This window comes from Bison bison, unplaced genomic scaffold (assembly GCF_000754665.1).
Source record: "Bison bison bison isolate TAMUID 2011002044 unplaced genomic scaffold, Bison_UMD1.0 scf7180017864213, whole genome shotgun sequence".
NCBI classification, from domain to species: domain Eukaryota; kingdom Metazoa; phylum Chordata; class Mammalia; order Artiodactyla; family Bovidae; genus Bison; species Bison bison.
In genome coordinates, this window is record NW_011494785.1 from 9,190,811 (window position 1) to 9,199,188 (window position 8,378).

Below are 8,378 nucleotides of genomic sequence, written 5' to 3' on the forward strand. Positions count from 1 at the left end.
CTTCTCCGACACCACAGTTCAAAAGCATCAATTCTTTGGCGCTCAGCTTTCTTGACAGTCCAACTCTCACATCCATACATGACCACTGGAAAAACCATAGCCTTGACTAGACGGACCCTTGTTGGCAAAGTAATATCTCTGCTTTTGAATATGCTATCTAGGTTGGTCATAACTTTTCTTCCAAACAATAAGCGTCTTTTAATTTCATGGCTGCAATCACCATCTGCAGTGATTTTGGACCATCATTTTACAGTATTTGGAAATATTTTTTGATGTGTATTCTTTGGAAGTTTCTTTAGAACGGGTCTGTTGGTGGTAAATTTCCCAAGAATCTGTTTACCTACAAGCATGTTCAGTTCCTCTTGTTCTTGTGCAGTGGCTTTGCTGCGTATCTAAATCTGGGTTAGCAGCAGTCATTTGTTCTCACCACCTTGTTTATATTATTCCACTGTCTTCTGGCTTCCATTGTTGTTGAATGGACTTCTGTTATTCTAATTGTCTGTCGTTCCTTTGTAGGTGATCTGTCCCTTTTCTGGCTGCTTTCAAGATCTTCTCTATGTCTTTGGTGTTCTGCAGTTTCACTATGATGTGTCTAGGCATGGATTCCGTTTATTCTTCTGTTTGGTATATGTTGAATAAAATTTTACATCTAAAGTAAAATACATTACAAAATACATGCTCACCCTGGAAAATTTGGAAAAAGAAATTGTAATACTTGCTGATAGATTAGAAGATAAATAGTACAGAGCAATTTAAAATAACAAGTGACGTATTTTGCTTCTTTATTTTCCACGCTGGTTCTCCTGGAGGCCACCTCTTATAAATGCTCCTGTTTCTTTCCTTTTCTCCATGTAATAATATGCTTGTACCACTGTTTCCTAAGTCAGCTATAGTTGGTATGTTTTGATTTCTTGCTTCAATATATTAGAATCTAACCCGCAGTTTTCCTTGCCTCCATGCCTATATAGTAAATTAACTGTTTTTAGTTCATCGATTGATTACTTTTTATAATTTTAAGTAATATACCTATTTCTTGTGTAATTAACTGTGTGTATCAGTGTATTTTGACTCCTGAAAGATAAAGATATTTATGTCCTTAAATTCTTACGTGTCTTTTCTCATCCCCTTACTTTTTAAATTCTGTCATCTCTGCTTCTGTATTGCTGAAGAAGATCGGATGCACAGGATGTTCTGATTTTTGTTTTGTTCTTTTGTTGTTGTTCTGCTTGTCTTGTTATTACTCTGCTTTGTAGGTTGGCTCTAAAAGTTGAGAACCAATAAGCAGCATTTAAATCTTTAAGATACAAAACACTTCTCAGGCCCAACTTTAGATCGTCTCGTCCAGTTCTTGGTCTAGGATTTCCCTGGAGTTGTTTCTTTTCTTTTCCTTGTGTTCAGTGTTTTGATTTTTTTAGGTTCTTCCCCCCTTCTTTCCTTGCCCTCCTGTATTATAGTTGGTGTCTTTGGGTTTCCCTTCTTTCCTTAAGTGCCTTCCTCCTAGAACCTCTGTCCTTGTCTTCTCATCCCCCTTGTCGCTCTCTGGTCTGCTTCAAGGTTCCGTTCCAGGATTTACTCCTCCCCTGAGTTCACGTTGCATTTCCTAGATCCCCTTTGTCTTCCATTTTTGTCACCAGATCATGAAAAAACTTAGGAGAAAGTATGGGAAATAAATTTTCTTGGCCTTTAGAAATCTAGTGTTTAATTGATACTAATTGATTCAGTACAGAAGTTTAATCCTCAAAAGTTGGAAGACGTGACTTCTTTGTCTTGAGGTTTCTTTGCTTATGCCGAGAAGTTGATGCCCATCTGATTCTTAGTCCATTATTAATACTAGGGCTTTTCCTCTGGAAATATTTAGGATTTTCTCTTTTTCTTAATGGAAGAATAGTTGATTTCTATTTCAGGTGTACAGCAAAATGATTCATCTATACATACATATATACATACACATACATACATACATAGGAATTTTTTCCTTCAGATTCTTTTCCATTGTGGCTTGTTACCCTGTGTCCCTGATGTCTAACATTTACTGTGATGAGTCTAGGTACAGTTAGTTACTGTCTCTTTTGGGTCCTCAGTTGTGACTTGATCATGTTCTACTCTGAAATATTTTCTTTTTTTTTTTTGAAATATTTTCTTGACTTTCTCTTCACTTCCCCTATTTTTTCTTTTTTTTCCAAAACGGGCAGATTTTTTAAAATTTCCACAAGTTCTCTCTTGTTTTGTTTTTCATATTATCTTGTGAATACAGGATCATTTCAAATTGTCTGAGGAACATAGAGGGTTTGAAGGATTTTTGTTTAAGAATTCTTTTTTGTTCCCCCCAAAATAGTTTCCTATCAGTTTTCATTTGCTCTTTTTGCTATTTCATTTGTAGGCTCTTTTCAACAAGTCTGATCCTAATTTAAGAAAGTGTTAGTCACTCAGTCCTGTCAAACTGCCATCCCATGGACTGTAGCCCGCCAGGCTCCTCTGTCCATGGAATTCTCCAGGCAAGAATACTGGAGTGGTAGCCATTGCCTTCTCCAGGGGATCTTCCCAGCCCAGGGTCTAACCCAGATCTGCATTGCAGGCAGATAAATTCTCTACCATCTGAGCCACCAGCAAAGCCCCCAGTTTAAGAAAAGGCAGTACAAAGACTTAGCTAGAGTTGGGCATGGGCTGGAAGCTTTATCGTTGGCAGGTTTTGTTTTAAATAAAGCAGGCAAGGAGCTGCTTTATCGGCCTTGAAATTGCAGAGGAATTTCCCTGGGGGCGCCTTATACTCCCATTAGCTGCCTGGATTTTCCCCAGATCATTTGCTGAGTTTCTTTAGAAAAGAGTATTTTTTTTAATAAAAAATTTTATCATTTAAATGTTGTGTGCCTATACCATTCGGAAAACCTAGTTTTTTGTTTCATATCCTTCGAAATCTTTGCTGATTGCTCCAGCCTCTCACCCGGTGCCCCTGTGTTCACTTCATCTGGCTCAGCACTGCCAACTCTCAGCTTTGTGTTTGGACCTTGGACCTGAATTCCTATCCAACTGTTTTATATATCTCCTTGGATATATAGTGAACCCTTTTAAACTTGTCTAAAACCAAACTGCTAACATCTTCCTAGCCAATCTGTTCTTCCTCCAGCCCTCCTTGTTTTAGTTAATGGTAGCCATTCTTTCCAGTTGCTCAGGCCAGAAACCTGTGCTGTTCTTTCTTTCACACTTTCTTCCTTTCTTCCTTTCTTCAGTCTCCTTTCCTTCCTTCCCTCCTTTTCCCTCCTCGTCATCATCTACCTTCAGAATATATTAAAGTTCACCCACCCCTTATATCTCTGCGTCTTTTGTCCTCGTGAAAGCCATCGTCCACGACTTGCCTTGATGACTGCGGCGATGTCCTTCCTGATCTGTCCCTCGCAAACTTCCCTGTTGCTGTCTGTTCGCACAGCAGAGAGGGATCCTTTTAAACTGTGAGTTGGATCCCAGCACACCCTTGCTCAGAACCCTCTGCTGACTCCCTGTTATGCTCCCAAGGACAAAAGCCCTCCCCGATCTCATCACCTACCCTGCCAGGCCCCCCATTCTGTTCCTCTTGCTCTTCCCCAGACCTGCTTGGTGTGTTTCTCTTTCGGAGCATTCAGAGAAGAGCATGTGTGAGCTGCTTTTGCCCTCTTCTGGGAATGTTTGCTTCCTGTCGTCTGTAAGCTTGCTCATCTCTGAGGCCTTCCTTAGGCTCCCAGCCCCATTCTCCCTAATCCACTTTCCTAAAACTTTTTTCCTCTGTAGCACTTAACTGCCATCTTTTTTTAATCCAGATTTGGGACTTTAAATATCAGGAACATAAAATATATTTGTTTTTGAGGCTCATCTTCCCCTCACCACCTCAGTGGAAGCTCTTTGGCAAGGGCCGGGGGAGGGGTGTGTGGGGGGGTGTGTGTGTGGTTTGTTGGGGTGGGTGTGTGTGTGTGGTTTGTTGCTCTGTGTGTGTGTGTGTGGTTTGTTGCTGTTACTGAGCACCCAGAACACGGCTGGCATGAGGTAGCAGCTGAGTAGACGTTTGTTGCCTTCGTGGGTGTGTCGCTGCTGCCGCGCTTGCAGCTCTCCCAGTGTCTTGTCTATGGCTCTTCTGCTGGGCCTCAGCCAGTATTCATGTGTGTGTGTTCTGTTTTCCAGAAGTGGTTGAAATCTCACCTGCTATAATCTGCTCCCTAACCACACAATGCTAAAGTCATTTTTCAGTCTGTACACTCAATGTATGTATCTCGTTTATATACACACACTCAAATGCTATTATTGATATGTAGGAACATGTAAAAACAGAGTTCTAAGGAGTATCAAGATAAAAAATATTTTTAATATAGAATTTCTGATTTCCTTTCTCCACCTTCGTGGAGGAAGTGGATTATTGTCTTGGAAACCCAATTTGAAATCTACTGCTATATGTTGGTAAGAATTTGCGCCATTTTCACGTTCTTTACTTCATTTTTATGGACTCTCCAGAAGGAGAGGCTATAAATGTATATACTTAATGTATATCATGTTGAACTGGAATCACTGTGAAGACTCCTGGTAAAAAGGAGTTTTCGTATTCAGAGAAAACAGGGAAAGTCCCCCTCCGTCCTGCCCACCGCCTTCTGCAGAGTAAGCTCCACACTTGCAGCAGGTGTACGCCTGCAGTCTTAGTGTTTTTAAAAGTCTGTTTGTACATATCCATCCTTTCTGGGCAGAGCAGAACTCTAGGTGTATTTCTGTACACACATACACATATGTATAAAAAGGGTTATACCACATGGGTTTTCTTTGTAATGCGTTTTGTTCCATTTACTGTATCACAGAAGTGTCATAATACAGAGGTTATGAGTAGGGGCTCAGGGAGATAGACTGCTAGGGTGTTAAACCAGGCTCTGCCACTCACTCGCTGACCTTAACCTTTCTTGAGTTCTGGTTTCCCAAGAATATGTGAACTTTCTCTGTTGATGAATATTTACATTGGAGTCTGTGGAAGGATCGTTGCTTACTTTGCATTCTGAAGTTGAGCTGGGCACGCATGGGTGAGCAGGAAGCCTCCAGGGGGCTCCTTTTGGGCACCTGTTTCTTTGTGACCCATCCCCTGACACCCCCCTGCTTCTCTCACTGCAGCGATGTCTGCTGCCCTCCAGTGGCCCCTGACGTGCAGGCGGTGCCGGGCCCAGGGGGTGCCACGCCACCTCCGTTAGCTGGCGCTCCTGAGGAATTCCATGTGGCTCCAAAGCCTGGTTAACTTTGAAAATTATTTTCTGTATAAAGATTTTGAAGATTTAGGTTAGTTTACAGGTAAGAATGAAGAAGTAAATAAAGATTCTTATATAAATGTCAGTACTTTTTCTTTATTCTGTTACAGGGAAGCCAAAGGCTGCAGTTCTTTATACAAATTCTTTTGGAGGGGCTGTGGGGAGTCGTGTTCACCATCTTGCATCATCATATTTTGCACAGCTTATTTGTTGGCTTAGTGAGTAAAACAAAGTAAAAACCTTTCTCAAACTATAGCCATGGAGAGATATACTCTGATGCATTCTCTGAATGCAGCAGACATTCTCTTGGATCGGAGGGCTTTAATTTTGTTAAGATGATGATACTCCCCAAATAGATCTTGGATTCAACTCAGTCTTTGTTAAAAATTTCTGCTGGCTTTTTTCCAGAAGATGCAGGCTGATTCTGAAATTTACATAGAAGGGGAAAGGACTTGGAATAGCCATAACTATTGAAAAATAATAAAATTAGAGGACTTACATTTTCCATTTTCAAAACTTACTGCAGAGCTGCAGCTGTGCCATCTCCCGGCACTGGCATAAGGGTGTACATACAGATCGGTCGAATCGGGGTGAGAATCCAGAAATGAACCGGTGTGCTTGTGGTCTGTTGTATTTTGACAAGGACGTAAAGACTGTTTATTGGGGAAAGAAGTCTTTTCAACAAATGATGCTCGAGAACTGGATAGCCACATGCGAAAGAATAAATTTGGATCCTTACCCTGCACCATATATGAAAATTAACTCAAAATGGATCAGATGCATAAGTGTAAGAACTAAAACGACAACACTCTTAGGAGAAAGACTTTGGTATAACTAAGTGAAGTCGGACTGGACAGTGGTTTCTTGTATGTGGCACCAGCAGCACATACAGCTAAAGAAAAAATAGGTGAAGTTGGGCTTTATCGAAGTTCAAAGCGTCTGTGCTTCAAAAGATAACTATCAAGAAAAAGGCAACCCACAGAATGGCGAAAAGTCACCTATGTAATAATTATGTAGCAGCAAACCAAGGCCAAATCCTCATTGTCTCTGTCTTTAAATTTCCACCAGGTCTCATATCAGTACAGTTGAATTCCATCATCACCACCATTTTTAATAAGGTTTGTGTCTCATTAGAGACACATGGGTGTGATCAAAGGTCCAGTTAGCTTCCAAATAGTGTCCTATTACTATTTTCAAGGGGAAATGAAATTCAAAATACTAGATAAAACAATTTAAAAATAATGCGAAGCTTGATAGTTACAGGTACATTGATGAGCAAAAGTACATTAAGTTCACGTCATATTCAGGTATAAAGTACTTTATGTTATATTGCTTATTTATGCCTCAGGTCTTCAGTGGCCCTTTTCATATGAGGTAAATAATAGAAAATTCTTGGTGTGTCGTGTGTCTGCTTCCAGCCAATCACAAGCCAGAGTTGTTTCCTGTGTAATAATAGGGTCTGTTGTTTGGAGAGGAGCTGTAAGTAAGACTTACAGGATACAGGGGGCTGTGTGTTAAGGCTTCTCGGTTGAAGCAGAGAGAAAATTGGGTCTGGTTTGTTGAGCATTTTCAGATTTACTTTGAGTTCTGACTCCAGAAATGTACAATCCTGTCTTTTCAATTACAGGTTTTAAAACGTTACTGATGGTTTAATACTTCTTAAAGTCACAGCCTTAATGATTGCTTTTACTTTTGATGAAAGCTTAGTGAGCTGTGAAAGAAAAATTACCAAATATTAAGGAGAGAGAATTTTATGAAAATGTCATCAAGGTTTCCATCACCATCTTTACCAATTTTCTTTTCACCTGGGCCAGTTGACTTAGGTTCAGTAACAAGTTCCTCTTGTTCACTGAATGAGCTAGACAGTATTTCCCATCTTTTAAGGAAAATATCAACTGATATCAATGAAATTAAAGGGATGAAAGCAGCAATTTTGACAGTGGAAGCAAATCTGTTTGATCTTAATGTTAGAGTGTCACAGAATGAAGCAAAAATTTCATCTTTGGAGGTTAAAATGAATGAGTATTCAACGTCTGAAGGCAGCAGACAGTTTGAAGATCTTCAGGAGGAAGTAGATTTTGCATCACAGTCAAGGACTACTGATGTAAAAATAATTGGTTTCCTTAGAAACATTGAGAAAGGTAAATTTTTAGAATGTGGTATTGGGTAACTTGACTGTCGTTTTCATATGGAGGCAGCAGGTCACAGAGAACTTGAATTTTTCGTGGACCTTTAATGACAAAATCTTGTACATGATTTGTATTAGAAACCTAGACTTTAGAATTCCATCCTTTTTTGTGGATCTCTAAAAATGGTGTTTTGAAAAGGTTAGAGAGGTGAAACAAAACTTGAAATGTGAGAGAATGGTCTTCTTTCATCTATCTATTTGGTGAAATTACTTTAAAATGTATAATTCTGTCACTGTTCACTGTTTATGCTAAAGAGACCTGTTAGTATTTGACTTGGAAGAGCATACTCCCTGTAACCTAATCACATGTCAGTTTCCCAGGCAACCCTTCAGGAATACAACTTGGCTAAGTATCTGTTTCGGGTCAGCTCCTGAGGATTTACTGGATTTTCAACCATGGTAATTTTGGAAGAAATTAACTTATTCTGGGGAGTAGGGCACATCATTAGGGAGTAATGTAGTGTAACTCATATTTAAAAGAAAATAGCGGATAACAATTTGGCAAATTTTAAACTTTTTTAAAAACCTCTTAATGAAACATGACAGTTGGTAAGCAGCTGCCAACTTAACATGCTTGCACTGAGTGAGCAAACTGTCCTTGTGAAACTGATGCAGTAGGTTTACTAAGCAGCAGCATGCACGCTCTCACTGATACTTCAGTAGTGTTTAGAACCCTATCAACTGCGTCCCTTCCTACACCGTACTGTTTGGCTTCTAAATCAACAAGTGAGGACCGAGTATCTGCTAGGCTGGGGTGTTCGGAGAAGTATGACGCCCTCGCAAACCTCAACTTGAAGATAGAAAAATCAGTTCTATGTCTCTGTTTTGTTTTGCAGTGTAACTGAGAAAATTGTGAATCTATTTAAGAAATAATGCTCGAGCTGTGTGTCTTTCTTGCAGGATCGCTAAGTGCTTGTCCCGCGTTCTGTGGTAGAGGGCCTGGG

At 40.0% G+C, this 8,378-nt stretch overlaps 1 protein-coding gene across 5 annotated transcripts in view; it reads left to right on the forward strand.

Annotated features, from left to right (window-relative positions):
* The window catches only part of ZC3H14 (zinc finger CCCH-type containing 14), a 43,800-nt gene that overhangs the window by 18,534 nt on the left and 16,888 nt on the right, over positions 1-8,378 (forward strand). The window lies entirely within an intron of this gene.